The sequence below is a fragment of the Neofelis nebulosa genome, chromosome 7 (genome assembly GCF_028018385.1).
Source record: "Neofelis nebulosa isolate mNeoNeb1 chromosome 7, mNeoNeb1.pri, whole genome shotgun sequence".
Lineage (NCBI taxonomy): Eukaryota > Metazoa > Chordata > Mammalia > Carnivora > Felidae > Neofelis > Neofelis nebulosa.
This window is the reverse complement of record NC_080788.1, coordinates 31,578,887-31,593,707: the sequence shown is the minus strand read 5'-3', so window position 1 is coordinate 31,593,707 and position 14,821 is coordinate 31,578,887. Positions and strand designations below refer to the sequence as shown.

Sequence of the window (14,821 nt, the reverse complement as noted above, 5' to 3'; positions counted from 1 at the left end):
TATGGAGCCTGCTTGGGATTCTCTCTCCTTCCCTCTCTCTCTGCCCCTCTCCTCCACTTATGCACACACACTCTCTCTTAAAGAAAGAAAGAGAAAGGAAGGAAGGAAGGAAGGAAGGAAGGAAGGAAGGAAGGAAGGAAGGAAGGAAGGAAAAAAATATGGCATGAAAACAAAATTCCTTGAAATACTAGAAAAGAATAGACATAATAAATGACAGAATGACAGACTACCCAAGTATGCTGTTGGCTAATCTTATCCTCAACAAAAGACAAACATCCAGAATTATTTACTAAATCTGTAACAAGATAAAAATCCTTAATACATTACTTCTACTACTCACTTATTGAAGTAGAAACAAGAAGACATGTGAAGGAAAAGTATTAGGAAACAACAGTTGACCATATTAATATATCTTGAGCTTGACAGGGTAGCAGTAACATATGTGCCAAGTCCATAATTTCTTCACTATCATTCTTAAATACCTTCCAAAGCAGCAGAAGCAATCAGGTCTGCAAACTGAAGAGAACAGGATTCACAAACTCTGGAAGAGACTACAATTCATGTGCTGATTTCAACATAATGCCACCCCTTCTAACACCCCCAAAGCACTTTCTGGGAGTACTTTGAGATGTCTAAGGCCATTCATTCAACAACCACTTCAACTGGATCTATGATTTCAGACTTCACCCTCGTGTTGCTCATTCAGTGTCCTCTCTTCCTCCACCCCTAAGGCAGGCTCTCCCTCCTCTGAATTCCTTTCAGCTCTTTGTACTTGACTCTTATGGCATTCAACCTAAACTAATATGTACTAAAATTTACCATGTGTATATTTGCCTTTCCTTCTAAGAACATAAACTTTTCCGGGACAAACTCTTCCTGTGTCAGCCCAGAGCTGTTTAAGAAGGTGGTCAATAGGGGCGCCTGGGTGGCGCAGTCGGTTAAGCGTCCGACTTCATTCAGCCAGGTCACGATCTCGCGGTCCGTGAGTTCGAGCCCCGCGTCAGGCTCTGGGCTGATGGCTCGGAGCCTGGAGCCTGTTTCCGATTCTGTGTCTCCCTCTCTCTCTGCCCCTCCCCCGTTCATGCTCTGTCTCTCTCTGTCCCAAAAATAAATAAATAAATAAATAAATAAATAAATAAATAAATAAATAAATAAAAGAAGGTGGTCAATAAACGGGTGTTGACTCTATTTCCCTTTAGAATCTGAGTCCCAATTTTTTCCCTGTTGAGGGAAAAAGCACACTGCTGGTTCCTCAAAAAATTAAACACAGAATTACCATATGATCTAGTAATTCCATTTCTGGGTATATATCCAAAAGAATTCAAAGCAGGTACTTGGAGAGATATTTATACTCCCATGTTCATCGCAGCATTATTCACAATAGCCAGTAGGTGGAAACAACCCAAATGTCCACGGACACATGAATAAAACAAAAGATACATACATGTAATGGAATATTACACACCATTAAAAAGGAAAATAAGTCTGACACATGCTGCAACATGAATGAACCCTGAAGACATCATTCTAAGTTAAATAAGCCAGACACAAAAGGACAAATATGGCATGATTCCACTTACATAAGATACCGAGAGAAGTCAAACACACAGGTTGTTGCTAGGGGCTGGGTAGAGATTTAAAGGGCCTGTTGTTTAATGGGTAGAGTTTCAGTTTGGGAAGATGAAAAAGTTCTGGAGACAGATGGTGGCAATGGCTGCACAACAAAGCGAGTGTACTGAATGCCACTGAATTGTACACTTAAAAATAGTTAAAATGGGGGCACCTGGGTGGCTCAGTTGTTCGAGCGTCCGACTTCGGCTCAGGTCATGTTCTCACAGGTCATCAGTTCGAGCCCCACACAGGGCTCACTGCTGTCAGTGCAGAGCCCACTTCAGATCTTTATCCCTCCCCGCTTCTGCCCCTCTCCCAATTGTGCTCTCTCAAAAATAAATATTTAAAAAAAGTAAAATAAATAAATAATAATGGTTAAAATGGTAAGTTTTGTTATATATATATTTTACCACAATTGTTTTTAAAAGCACACTGCTCCTTCTGTTTACTATCCTTAGATGAGACACAGAGTTAAGAACATGGACTCTGGAACCAGAACACCAGGATTCACACCCTAGTGTAGCTACTTACTCTCTGTGTCACTGTTTCTGGATCTTTAAAACATGGATTTCATAGTACCCACTAGACAGGGTTATGAAGAGTAAGTGGATTAATAAATGAACAGTACCCAACTCCGCACCTGGGACATAATAAGGGCTCAATAAATGAAAGTTATAACTCAAGGAGACAGAAGATATAGTTTTAAAAAGCATGTTAACTTTCATTTTTAGAAGAATCGACAGAAAGTAAAGCTTAACAAACTCTTAATAATGGCATTATTCAGAAGAGTGAGAAAGCCTTTTAAAGCACTTCACTAGATTACTGAACGCCATGGACATAATCTTTTAATTCCGACTAAAATTCACAGCCATTAACATCTGCTTTGCAAAGATCTCCAGTTATCGTTTGCGCTGAAGATGTCAACAGGACTATGTTTTGCCAGGAATCTCATCAAATTACGACATACCTCTTTCCTTAAAAAAAAAGAAAAAAAAATCTTACTCTTTAGGTGAAATCTTCTTAATTACAAAATGCCAACAATCTATCTGGGGTCTTTAACTCTGGCAAACCTATGGGGTGTGGAGATTATACACACACACACACACACACACACACACCTCAGATATTTGAAGAGATAAGCATTTACGAAAACTTTCCTAACATACATAGTATATCCAGGTTCTTACTTGAATCCTTACAGTCATCGTGGGACTTCTGATCCTGGTGCACCAACAGACAACATATTCTTTAAAGGCATGAATTAGGTCTCCCATGTTTCCCAACAGACAACATCACAAATGGTGGAAACAACTATGTTGACCAAACCTTCCTCCATGGTAAATTCTCCACTGCCTTCCATATCTTTGTCAGTTTATACACCAGAAAAAAACACCCAGGTTTTTTTGTCTCCACAGCAATTCTAATACAGTCACCATTACTCAAATGGAAAAGCTACCTTTGCCATTGCCACTGCCTTAACAGAGATTGAGACTCTCTTCACATGCGTATAGCACAGGGCCAAGCTCTCAGTCCCAAATGAGCAAAGCACAAATCCAGAGTTTAACTTCAATTCAGATTATCAGCCAGAGGGCTTGCTCAGATATTAGTCCATAAATACATATTCCTTCCATTTTTATTTTCTCATGAAAAATATAAAAAATACGTGTAATTTCTCTTAAGAAAAGAGAATGTACCAAGTCAGAGCAAAAACTTAATGTAAAATTAAAATAGTTCATTAAAAATGAAATGCCCTAGGGCAACTCCCCAATACAGGTCGGAGAGCACTGCTACCAAAGTCACATACACAAAGCTACACTAGTCCTCGACTACACCCTCTCTGTAATAAAACAGGGCAAGAGCACTGTATTTTATAGAATATAAACAGAAAGTGATCTAGATGTTCTAACAGAATTGCATTAAAACCAGAAGAGATTTTTTAAGAACACCTATAGTTACCTAAATTGCAACTTATTTCTTTGTGAAATTAAGTTTACATAGCAGAACCATCTGTACAATGAAAACATTCAAAAATGCAAGAATCGAAGAAATCAGAGTATTTTATTCAGTCTGAGGGTTTTTTAAGATTACTATCTTTTATAAACAGGTCATTTTAAATAGTAAAATGTAAACCCAACCCTCCCTTTTCTAAATTTCAGCCTTGTTAAGACTTCTGGCTAACTCGGTTTGAAGTCCTAAGGCACCTAAACAGTGGCCAAGTCTAACTACCCACCACCCTATTGGCTCCAAGGAAACCCCGCCCCGTACAGCCACAGTAACTGAACATTCAAGGGAACTCCCAAGAAAGGTTGTCCCCGGCCACATTTCTAGTCTCTGCTAACTCTCCGCCCCTCCCCCCACCATCACCGCTGCGGAAGCATGGTCACAGCAAGAGCAGCCACTCCACCGCAGACTCCAACGAAAGGACCTTGAGCACCGCGCCCCAATAATTACAACCTGGGGGGAGTGGCGGTGACCATGCTCCCACCCTCCAAGGCTGCATGGTGCCATCTATGCTGCATGGAACTAAGCAGAGACAACAGCTCTGGCACAGGCCCTTCTGCCCTAGGCAAAAGGCGTGGCCGAGCCACAAGAGTAAGTCCTGACACCTCCGCAGCTCAGTCGGCGGGAGCCCCTCCCACCCCACGGAGACGTAGGGCGGGGCAAATCTGGGCGCCGCGACTCCCAGCCCGACCGGACAGCGGGCTTTCCCGAACCCCGCCTCATTTGCCAAGGAGGCGGAAACCGGGGGGAGGGGGAGACGGCCAGGAGGAGTGGCATCACGGCTCTGTACGGCCCCTCCGGCCAACCGGATCCCGAGAAGGCGGAGGAAAGCGGACTTCACGCCCCTCCCTGCCGCGCCCCGAAGCCACACGCGGGAGACCCCTTGCCCGTCCCCCAACCCCAGCATGCCAGAGCGCGGCTGCCCAGCCGAGGCCCCGCCCACCTCGGGAGGACAGGCGGGGTGGTCGACCGCAAACAGCACTTAGCCAGGGCCGGCCCCGCCCCTTTCTCCACAATCGCACGCGCGCGCCTGCCCCGCCCCTGAGCGGCGGCGCGAGAGCCCGCCCCCTCCGCGCGCACCGGGACTACGCTCTCCTCCCCCTCCCGCACGAAGATCTACCCCGCTCCGCCCCCCACCCCCCTCACACATCCACACACCTCCCGCCCGCCTGCTCTACGGGAAGCCGAGGAGGTCAGCCCCCCCCTAAAAATACACACCCTCGAGTCCGGTGTTACCCGCCACTAGGCTCCCCGCCCCGACCCCGGCCCGGCGTGCTCTCACCGCAAAGCTGCTTCGGCCGCTCCTCACTGCGTGTCCCTCTCGGCGTGAGCCTTGGGCTCAGCAGGGAGGCCCCGAGAACGGAGCAGGGCACAGGCCCGCCGAAGCGGACTGGCAGCCTCCTCTCCGCTAACGAAACGGTCACAGGCCCCGGTGCCCAGACTGGGAAGGAGGGAGGGAGGGAGGGAGGGAAACTCCGAGGGGGGAAGGGGAGGGGGGGAAAGATGGAGAAACCGTCTCCGCCGCCTCTACCGCCGCGGCCGCTTCTCTGTTACCCGGGAAATCCCGCCCACTCCCCCGGCCCGCCCCGCAGAGGGAAGACTCAACTTCGCTCCACCACAGGCCGCATTATCCGCCCGTCAAAGACTTAACCAATCCCAGCACCCTGCTTGCCGGCTGCCCGCCCCTTCCCCCTCTGCTGGGTGGGGGGGGGAGCCGCTCACCTTCTCCACGCCCCTATTGGCGGGGAGCTTCCCTAACTCAACCCCGCCTATTGGAGACGAATTGCTGAATCCCACCCCCAAGCCTCAACACTATTGGAGGAAGCAGGGGAGCTCTTCACGTCTCATTGGAGGACTCCACACATCCCGCCCCGTGCGGGCTCAGCCACAGGCCCAACAAGTCGGCTCCCGCCCTCGCCGGTCATCGCATTGGAAGGCTACCCCTCGCTCTCTCGCTGCCCCAGGAAGGTAAGTAACCGATGTGGGGTAAAATGTCCGTAAGTGAGACAGGCCCCGCCCCCAACTATCCGATTGGATATCTCGGCGCCGGTAGCAGCCTCCATTGGCCAGGACGTCCGTCTAGGAAGGAGTTGACTCCGCCCCGCGCTAGGAGGCTGAACCTTAGCAGTCCTTTTGTGGAATGTTTACACTAGAGACTGAAGTGCAGAGAGTTCCAGGGCCCGAAACCGGAGGGGGCGCGGAGCTCAGCGGCCGGGATCCCATGCCCTGGGACTTGAAAGGGAGAGGCAGCAGCACTACCACCGTGGAGGACCCCCTTACCAAAAAAAAAAAAAAAAAAAGAGAGAGAGAGAGAAAGAAAGAACCTCATCGTATCGAATTCTTTCTTTACAATTTACATTTCCGCACGCTGCCTCCTGGTAAACACAAATATCCGGAGCAACCGGATCCGTACAGCTTTCAGTTAGTACAGAATTAAGCGCTGGAGACCAAAGCCAAAAAATCGCCCCAGTGGTTGCCAGCCCGCAGTTGGGGTGGCTGCACACTTCTAACACCGACAATCCCTAAACTTCAGTATGCAGTTCTAAGAGGGCGGGGATAATCAAAATGAAGGCAGGGCCCTAACAGCCACCGCCCTGGCAAGCCTCCGGAAGGCGGAGCGTGAGGTGTAAGGCATTTGCGATCTCCGGGGTAGATCTTGTAGGCACATTCGGACTCGAACTGAAGGAGACCAAACAGCCCACGACATAAATGAACCTTCACCCCACACTTCATAGAAAGAATAAAAATTCCAGAGTTAGTGACAAAAGATAAGAACGACTGTTCACCTTACTCCTTTGGCCAACGAGGATTAATGGAAGTTCCTAGGCCGTCTCTGTGTACATTATAATGCTTCAAACACAAGGTGCTTGCAACGTCTAACTTGCTTTTATTTATTTTACCAAAATCGGGCGGAGAACGGTCGCTGGACCTGCTTTGGGGGGCGCTCAAGGAGCGCCAGGAAAGGAGGGGGCGGGACTAGAGTTTTCCCGCTCTCTAGCAAAAAAGGCTACTCCCCCAAGAGAGCCGTGTCAGTCCCCAAGTGGCAGGCCCCTGGGAACCCATTCCCAGGTCCTATCTTGTCCTCCCTCCGCAACCCAGTGGAGATGGCAAAGAAACCATCGCTGGCAACAGGTGGGCCTGACTCCAAGGATGGCTTCGAATCGCAAGGACAAGGCAGTAAACTGGGAACTCCATGAGTAACTAACAGATGAGATCCAAGCCCTGTAGCAGGTCGGAGCTCTAAAAATAAGTCACACCAACTGAAGCGACCCTCGGGCCAAACCTCTAGGAGGTTAGGAAGAAGCGGCACTTTTACAGAACTTTCGAGGGTTACCTTTCACTCGAAGGCCGTCCCCTGCTCCTTGGAACTGGGTGCCACACGACGCTCCCATCTGCACCTCAAGAACCACTTCGAATCTAAGGAGGATTGGGCCACCCCCGACTTCTTTGTCAACAGGAGATGAACCGCCCTGGATCTTGCCTAAAGGCATCCAGGCCAATCTTAGGTTGCTCAGAGTTTTACATAAAGCCAACTAAGGACAGGCTGCCAGTGTCCGCGGCGTTCTCAAGCTTAAGCTCAGAGCGATCTCCGGGAAATCAAGAGGCGCGGGAATAGCCAAGCCGCAGGGTCAGAACTTAGTATTTGGCCAGGAAGGCCAGATCCTACCCCTCTTTCTAGCCTCTGCTGAACCCCTGGAGCCGGGGCCCTCCAAATCCACTCATGCTGTCAAACCAACTTCATCGCAAAGCTACCAGATCTCCAGCTTTAGAGAAATCATTGTGTGCCTTCTCCGCCTTCCTCACCCCCACCCCCCCACCCCCCGCCCCTTGCCAAGGACTCCAAACCCGGGACTTCCGGGCGGGAGGACAGTTCGAAGGAGCAAGGCGGGACTCACACATGTGCCGAGCGCGCACACAGGCTAGGGGAGGGGGCGGAGAACAGAGGGTGGACTTCCCCCCTCTCCTAGCTCACCCTGCCGGAGGGGGCGGGACCATCCGTCTCACCAATCAGGAGTGGGGGTGGGACCTTGCGCCTCACGTAAGCCGCAGGAATCCTCCCTCCGCCCTTCACGGAAAAAAATCCTAGCAACTTAAACTCCAGCCCGGCCTCCGATAGGCGGAGCTCAAGAGAATGTCATCCAGTCGAGAACCGAGAAGGCAAAAAGGGAGTCTCGCCCAGCCAGTGGAAGACAAGAGAAGGCGGGCCCTCTGGAGGAGCCCGAGGTGGGTGGAAGAGAGAGGGAAAGGCCCCGCCCCTCAGCTCCCCTCCAGGCGGGTTGCACAAGCGGCGGCTGGAGTAGATAGTAAACAGGCTAGGCCAAGGAGTGGAGGCAGGGGCAGCCCGGCGCTCCGTGGGCTCGGGCCCCGGCACCTCCTCTCCCGGCTGCGCCCCGCCCGACCCCGGCGGTTAGCGCCGGCGCCCCGCCTTCCAGCCCGCGGCCGCCATCCCGGCTGACAGGCGCGCCCCCCGCGCCCCTCCCCGCCCGCTGATGCATTTCCTTTTCCCGATTCCGAGCGTGGAGACTGTTTTCCCAGTTTCCGACCTTCACTGCCCCTTTCAGGCCACCCCCTCGTGGGCGCGCTCACACGCCCGCGCCCCCGCCCCCGCACCATCCGCGGGCGAGCGGCACGGCCGGGGGAGGGGAAGGGAGCCGCCGCCGCCTTGGGGTGGGCGGGGAAGGAGGCAGCTCCATGTTTGCAAGGGGATCAGCTGGGGCCGCGGGTCGAAGCCGCCGCCGAGTTCCTGGAGGTTTTCCACACCCCCGGGCCGAGTTCCGCGCGGGCTCGCGGCCTGGTGGGTTCCGGCGCCGAATGCTGGCTCTACTGCCACGGCCCGGGAGTTCGGAGAACACAGACCTACACGCGAGGCTAGTGCCCAGGCGCCAGGGGCTCTTTCCGGTGGCCTCCTCCCCCGGCCGCCCCTCCCGCAAGTCCGGCGTTGCCCCCGCCCCCAGAGTCCATAACAACCGCGGCCCACGGCGCCCGCGCCTTTCCGAATCGCGCCCACCGCCCCCTCCTACAAGTTTGCGGACCGAAACAAAACCCTCCCCGCGGCTGCCGCCCTCGCCCAGCATGGTTAGCGGGGAAAGCCGCGGGCTCCGGCTCGCTCGCTAACTCCAGCTCTCGACCAACTCCCGGCGCCGCGGGCTCAGTGGGCCTGGCCCGCCGGGCTCAGGCCGCCGCCCCCTGCCGAGCCCGCGCGCCGCAGCCCGGGCTCAGTTCCCATCGGTGTACGGAATATCCCCTATTTTCTTCTTTACAATATGTTTTTTTAAGGCATTCCAGGAGCGAGGTGGGGGGAAATCTCCCCCTGCCCGCCCCTTTACCCAGTCCGCCGCCGAAACCTACCGAAACCGACTGCTCGGTGAAATAAACTAGGCAGCACGGCCGGCGCACTGGCGACCCCAGGCCTGGCCGACCCCCTCCCCACGAATCCGGCCCGGCTTGGAAACACACACACTGGTGAGCGGGCGGCGCCAAGAGCTCTCCTTCCTGGCCTGCCCCGAGCCTCCCTCGGCCGCCGGACTCCGAACCTCCCCTAGCTCCGTCCCGGGGCCCGCGGCGCCCGCACCGTGGCGGACCGGCCAGAGCGACAGGCCAACGAGCTAGCCCCCCAAACGCCTGAGATTGGGGAGACCAAATTAAAAGCAGCTGTTTAACATACCTTCCGAGCCAGGCGAGGAGTCCTGAATGGGGGGGAACGCCCCCCACGGGCCATTGGCTCCCCAGCACTAGCGTCAGTCAGCCTGGGCACGCCTCCTCCCCTCGCTCCACCTCTTCCCCTTCATTGAACGCTCCCTCCCTCCAAAAACACATAAATAAATAAATTAAACTACCCGCGAGTGCGAAGCGCATCCGTGGCAGAGACCCCTATCTCTCTGGTACCGCCACTTCGAGTTTGAGACCCTAGGACTGGAAGGGGACCTGAGACTCAGAGATCCGCAGGGTGGACTAGGAGGAGGAGCTAGCGGAGCTACCCGGCCCCACTTCCTTCACACTCACACCCCATTTGGAGCTGGGTAGGGGGAGGTTGGTAGGGACACCCTAGCGACTGGCTGGAAGGTCCCCCGACTCCCCTGGCTGTGCAACCTAACCTTGTCCGGCCCATTCTGTTAGGCGGCTGCCTAAAAATGAATGGTGTAAGCAGGAAGTCCGGCGTTCAGGCAACAGGCGCTTCTCTGAGCACCTACCGTGGGCGAGGCAGACACATTCATACCGCATCTGCTTCTGAGTGCAATTACAGAGGCTGGATGAGATGCTCACTCTACACCCTTCAAGAGTAGACCTAGGCTACTAGGTTGATGCTATGGCAAGAGCTATGTAAGGCAAGGCAAGGCAGAAATGTATGTATAAATAGACATTTATAAGAACTCAGAGCAGAGAGATTCATCCAGTTGAGGAAAACTGGGACAGTCTTCATGGAGGAGATGGCACTCACGTAGGGTCTTAGCGCTTTCATCAGGCAGAAGTGAAGGGGCAGGTAATTTTCAGCAAAGGGCAAAAAGGGCATTATTAAGGATCTTCGAGTGTGGCTGTAGTCGTGAAAATCATGGTTGGAAAGATGGAAGCAAACAGCAGAAGACTTTAATACCTGGTTAAAATTCTTAGACTTGCACAACACAATGTCCAAGCAGCACAGTCCCAGACTGTAGGCCCAGAACTATGGTTTAAGATGGTCACCATCCCAGTAGCTAGACAGGGGCTGAGAATAGTTGAGTGAGAGGTGCCTGTAGGCAGTGAAGGCAGAGCACAAAGGCTGTCATTAATACTGGGTTTGGAGACCAGAGGGTACATCTTCTGGTGGGATGCATAGGTGATGGAGCCAAAGGAAAATTGCTTTTCTCTCTCCCAGCCACCCAATGCAGAAAGCTTTGCCTACTTTCAGTAGCCCTCAAGTCAAAAGCTCTGACTCGGATCCTTCCCTGAATCATTTGCAGTGTTTGTCCTAACTTTCAACCAGAAGTTGCTCAACAGAGCTGAGCCTGGGGTCAGAGCACACAGAGTGAGCAAGAAAGACCTGTTGACTGAGGCATCAAGGAAAGGAAGTTAGTGTGGCCGATGTGGGGTGTGCAGAATGTGAAGGGGTTAGAGTCCTGTGGGCAGAGTGGGGCCTGATGCCAGTTAGGCTGCCCAATAACTCAGGTGAGCTATAACGAGGACTTGACCAGAGCAGTGGCAATAGGAAGCAAAAAGAATAAAAAAGGTGAGATGTATTTGAGAGAGATTCAAGGGGCCTGAGTGGCTAATTCAATATGGGTGATGATGATGGTGAGGGTGAGTTAGTGGTCTGGTGTGTGAAGAGGTGGGAGAGTTTGAGGCTAATGGTTGGGTAATCTGGGTTCTAGGCTTTGCCTGGCCAGTGACTGGTTATATATCTTTAGGCAAGTACTTCTTCCCCTTTGGGGCTGTTTCCCTCCTGTGAAATGGGGATGGAAATTGAGGTAGAAAGGCCCAAAGGACTCTTCCTCCACTCAGGGTCCATAGGGAAGGGCGTTTTCTGATGGGAGGGAAGCTTGCCACTAAGGGGAGAGGACAGATGGGAAGAAATACTGATTTGGAAAGGGCAGTGGTCATCCCAGGTGAAGTGGGGACTAGAATTTGGGAGATAACTTGGTTGATGAGATCACTGAAGGAAAGGGCGTGGAGGCTGGAAGGCCAGGACGTGAGGACTGTGTATTCAGTGGGAGGCCTAGCACCTGGCAGGGCCATGGAGGTTGAGGTTCCTTCTCAGACTGGGGGTTCCCTAGGGTGAGAACCAAGTTTTCCTAATTCAGAACAGAGACCCCCTGATGCCTGGAGCCCCATCTCAGATTTCTATTCTATTTCCCAAGAGGTTCCACCCTAGATGAAGGCATAACAGTTACTGTGTGAATGCATCTGTAGACACAGATGAGGCAGAGTGGTAGAGCTGAAATAACATTAGTCTGGAAGTTGAGTCACGTGGTTCTCAGTCTCTTATTATCTGTGGGTTAGCCCCCTGTCCTGCACAAGAGTGTAACAGCAATCCTTGCGCGGTTATGAAGATCAAGTGTGGTGATAAAATGTGCTTTAATACACCTAGTAAAGTTTTGAGCTTCTGTGGAGGCCAAAGGCCCAAGTATTTGTCTGTAAGCTAAAACAGCAAGTGGTATTCTGTGGATGAAGCTACTTATGAACATTTGCAACCACAGTAGTTACTCCCACTCAGAGAAACAGATGTTGCTGACACTCCCTGCCCTCCTTGGTACACCAGCCGGGTGGCAGTCGCCTCCGAACAGATCTCTCTAGACAAAGCTCCATGAGGGTAGCCACTCTATCCGATTCACCTCTGAGCCTCCAGTGTCCACAGCAATCAGGCATAGGAGACCCCCTTAGAAGGAGTACAGGGATTATTGTTTCTGACTCAGTACGCTGATGCCTACATAGGAGAGCCAGTCCCAGACTCTTTGGGAAAGTGAGTATTTGATTTGGTGACATTGGCCCACCAGCTAAATTAAAGGTTACATCCACCCCCACCCCACCCCCACTCTATCAGGACAAAACAGTGAATGGATACGGATGAGGGCCTTCCTTGGAGAAGTCACATTGGGAAGCCAGGTTCTGATTCCCAGGAGGCCTCTTTTGTGTGAGTTAGGGATTATTATCGTAATTATATTTGAGTAAACTGAGGCTCAGAGCAGTAGTAGAATGACTAGTCCAAGTTGAGTCTGTCTGGGCCCAAAGCCTGAGCTTTGTCCACTCCCCCATGTGCTGTCTCTATACACACTAGGGCCCATGATTCACATTGGAACCTTCTGGAGAAAAACAGCCTCCTTCTTGCTGTTCCACCCACCTTACCTCCCTAATTCCAAGAGCATTTTGTCCCCAGATAGTTCTAAATGATTTCTGGCCCTTTCCAAAAAAAAAGTTATCCTCAGAGAAGGAAGATAGTTCTCCCAACCACATACATACGTGCGTCCTTAACTCACACCACTGCTCAAAACCGTCACACCCACTGACATCCTGTCTCACGGGCATCACGCGTGTGTGTGCGCAAGCGCGTGCACACACACGCACCCTCATTCACAAAAAGGACTCATTTAGTTCTTTAGGGTGGTAGGTGGTGATTGAGACATTTAGGGCCTGCACTTCAGTGACTCTGCCAAAAAAAATGTCAGTGCCAGTGCCCTGCTGACAAGCTCTGCTAGCTATAGAAGACCACTGCCAGTTTGGGAATATCCAGATGAGGGGCGTCTGAGACTTGCTCTCCACTCCCAACCCAAACTGCCATATAGGCTCAAGGGGAAAAAGCTCAAACTATAGGTCAGAATCTCAGTTTAGCCACTTCCTAGCTGGAAGTCTTTTACAAGTTATTTATCTTCTCAATTTCCCTATCTGCAAACTAAGAATAAGAATACCTACTTCAGTGGGCTGTGAGATTAAAAATAAAATATGCCTGGGGCACCTGGCTGAACACGGGAATCTTGACCTTGAGGTTGTGAGTTCAAGCCCTACATTGGGCAGAGAGATTACTTACTAAATAAATAAATAAATAAATAAATAAATAAATAAATAAATATTAGTCAAGACTGCACAGACTTTTTTCCCCCTCTGTCTCCTCACTCCTCCCTCTTCTCTTGGCCATTCACGTGCAAAGTTCCTGGTGCAGCAGTCTGAGGGAAGAGCCCAGGACTGGCCTAAAGGAGCCCACAATCCCATTGTGTGAAGAAACTATTTCCCTGGCAGTCAACTGGCTTAGGTTGAACATATTCCATATTCCTGATTTCTGGGTAGTTTGGAGGCTTGGAATTTTTTAGTGGGTTTTAAGATTGCTACTCACTGCCTTTCACTGAGCATTAATATACCTTTCTGGATCATTTCCAGCCCAAATCTAGGAAGTAAGTACAACCTGACTTTACATTTTCTCCCTCTTAACTTTATTTTTTAAGTTTATTTTTTTATTTTGAGGGGGGAGGGGCAGAGAGAGGGAGAGAGAAAATCCTAAGCAGGCTCTCTGTTCTGCCAGCACAGAGCCCAACGCGGGCCCTATGTGGGCCTCGATCTCATGAACCATGAGGTTGTGGCCTGAGCTGAAACCAAGAGTCAGAAGCTTAACTGCCTGAGCCACCCAGGCCCCCTGGCTTTCCATTTTCAAAATGTTTTCTTTTGTATGTCATTTGTTTGGTGATTTTATTTTATTTTTTAAAGTAGCAGTTTCCGGGGTGCCTGGGTGTCTCAGTTGGTTGAGCGTCTGACTTTGGCTCAGGTCCTATCTCACAGTTGACGAGTTCGAGCCCTGCGTCGGGCTCTGTGCTGACAGCTCAGAGCCTGAAGCCTGCTTTTGATTCCATGTCTGCCTCTCCCCCGCTCATGCTGTCTCAAAAATAAAGATAAACATTAAAAAAAAAATTAAAGTAGCAGTTTCCTCCTTTGTTTGAATAGTCTTATTCAGAGCCCTAATATGTAAGAGACAAATGTGGTCCTTGCTTTGGTTGGAGACAGCCTGAAAACCAGTCTCTACTCTCACCTTCCATACACACCGCCTCTCCATCAGTACCTGGCCAGAGAACACCACCCGTGCACCTACATTTCTGATTCCTGTACATTCATCCTAACCACTCTCTAACTGACCAGGTTGTGAGAATACAGCCTGGCCATGTCCTCTGTTACTTCAGTCTATTAATCAGAATCTTTCACAAGCTTTTCATCCTCTCCTTAATGTTGGGGACTCCAAATATCTCTCCTCTCTTCTTGCTCGCCTCCTTCTCTGTTCTCACCCACTTCCTTGGCCTCTAACATTTTTTTTTTTTTATTTGAGAGAGCATGCACGAATAGGGGAGAGGGGGAGGGAGAGAGAGAGAGAGGGAGAGAGTCTTAAGCAGGCTCCATGCTCACCATGGAGCCTGACACAGGGCTCAATGCAAGGCTTGATCCCATGACTCTGAGATCATGACCTGAGCCGAAATCAAGAGTTGAATGCTCGACTGACTGAGCCACCCAGGCGCCCCAAGGCCTCTAGCTTTTATCTCGACTAAGTCCCCAATTGGCATCTCCAGCCTAACATCTCTCCTGAACGTCAGTCGGACTCCATTAGTCCATTGGCTGATGACCAAAGAATAGGTATTCATTCAAGGTCAAGGAAGCAACAGACCCCTCAGGATGAAATGGCTGACCTAGGCTCAACTGAGCACCTGGCCAGTTTTGAAGCTTTAGACAAGTACATTAGCTTAGAGAAATAGCCACGTTCTGA

General features: G+C 51.1%; 1 protein-coding gene and 1 long non-coding RNA gene across 3 annotated transcripts in view; one reads left to right on the top strand and one right to left on the bottom strand.

Moving 5' to 3' along the window:
• SIN3A (SIN3 transcription regulator family member A) overlaps positions 1–9,300 on the bottom strand; it is a 75,356-nt gene extending 66,056 nt beyond the window's left edge. Inside the window, exon 1 of one of the 2 annotated variants that reach the window (XM_058736998.1) lies at positions 9,278–9,300. The gene's annotated coding sequence lies outside the window, so the exon portion shown is untranslated. Of the gene's footprint in view, positions 1–4,894; positions 5,114–9,277 lie in introns of those variants that run through there. The other variant, XM_058736997.1, reaches the window with a different exon arrangement.
• On the top strand, positions 5,132–6,195 carry LOC131516240 (uncharacterized). Its single transcript, XR_009263953.1, has 2 exons — positions 5,132–5,580; positions 5,766–6,195. It is a non-coding gene; the product is annotated as an uncharacterized LOC131516240 (long non-coding RNA).
• Positions 9,301–14,821: the final 5,521 nt, after the last annotated feature.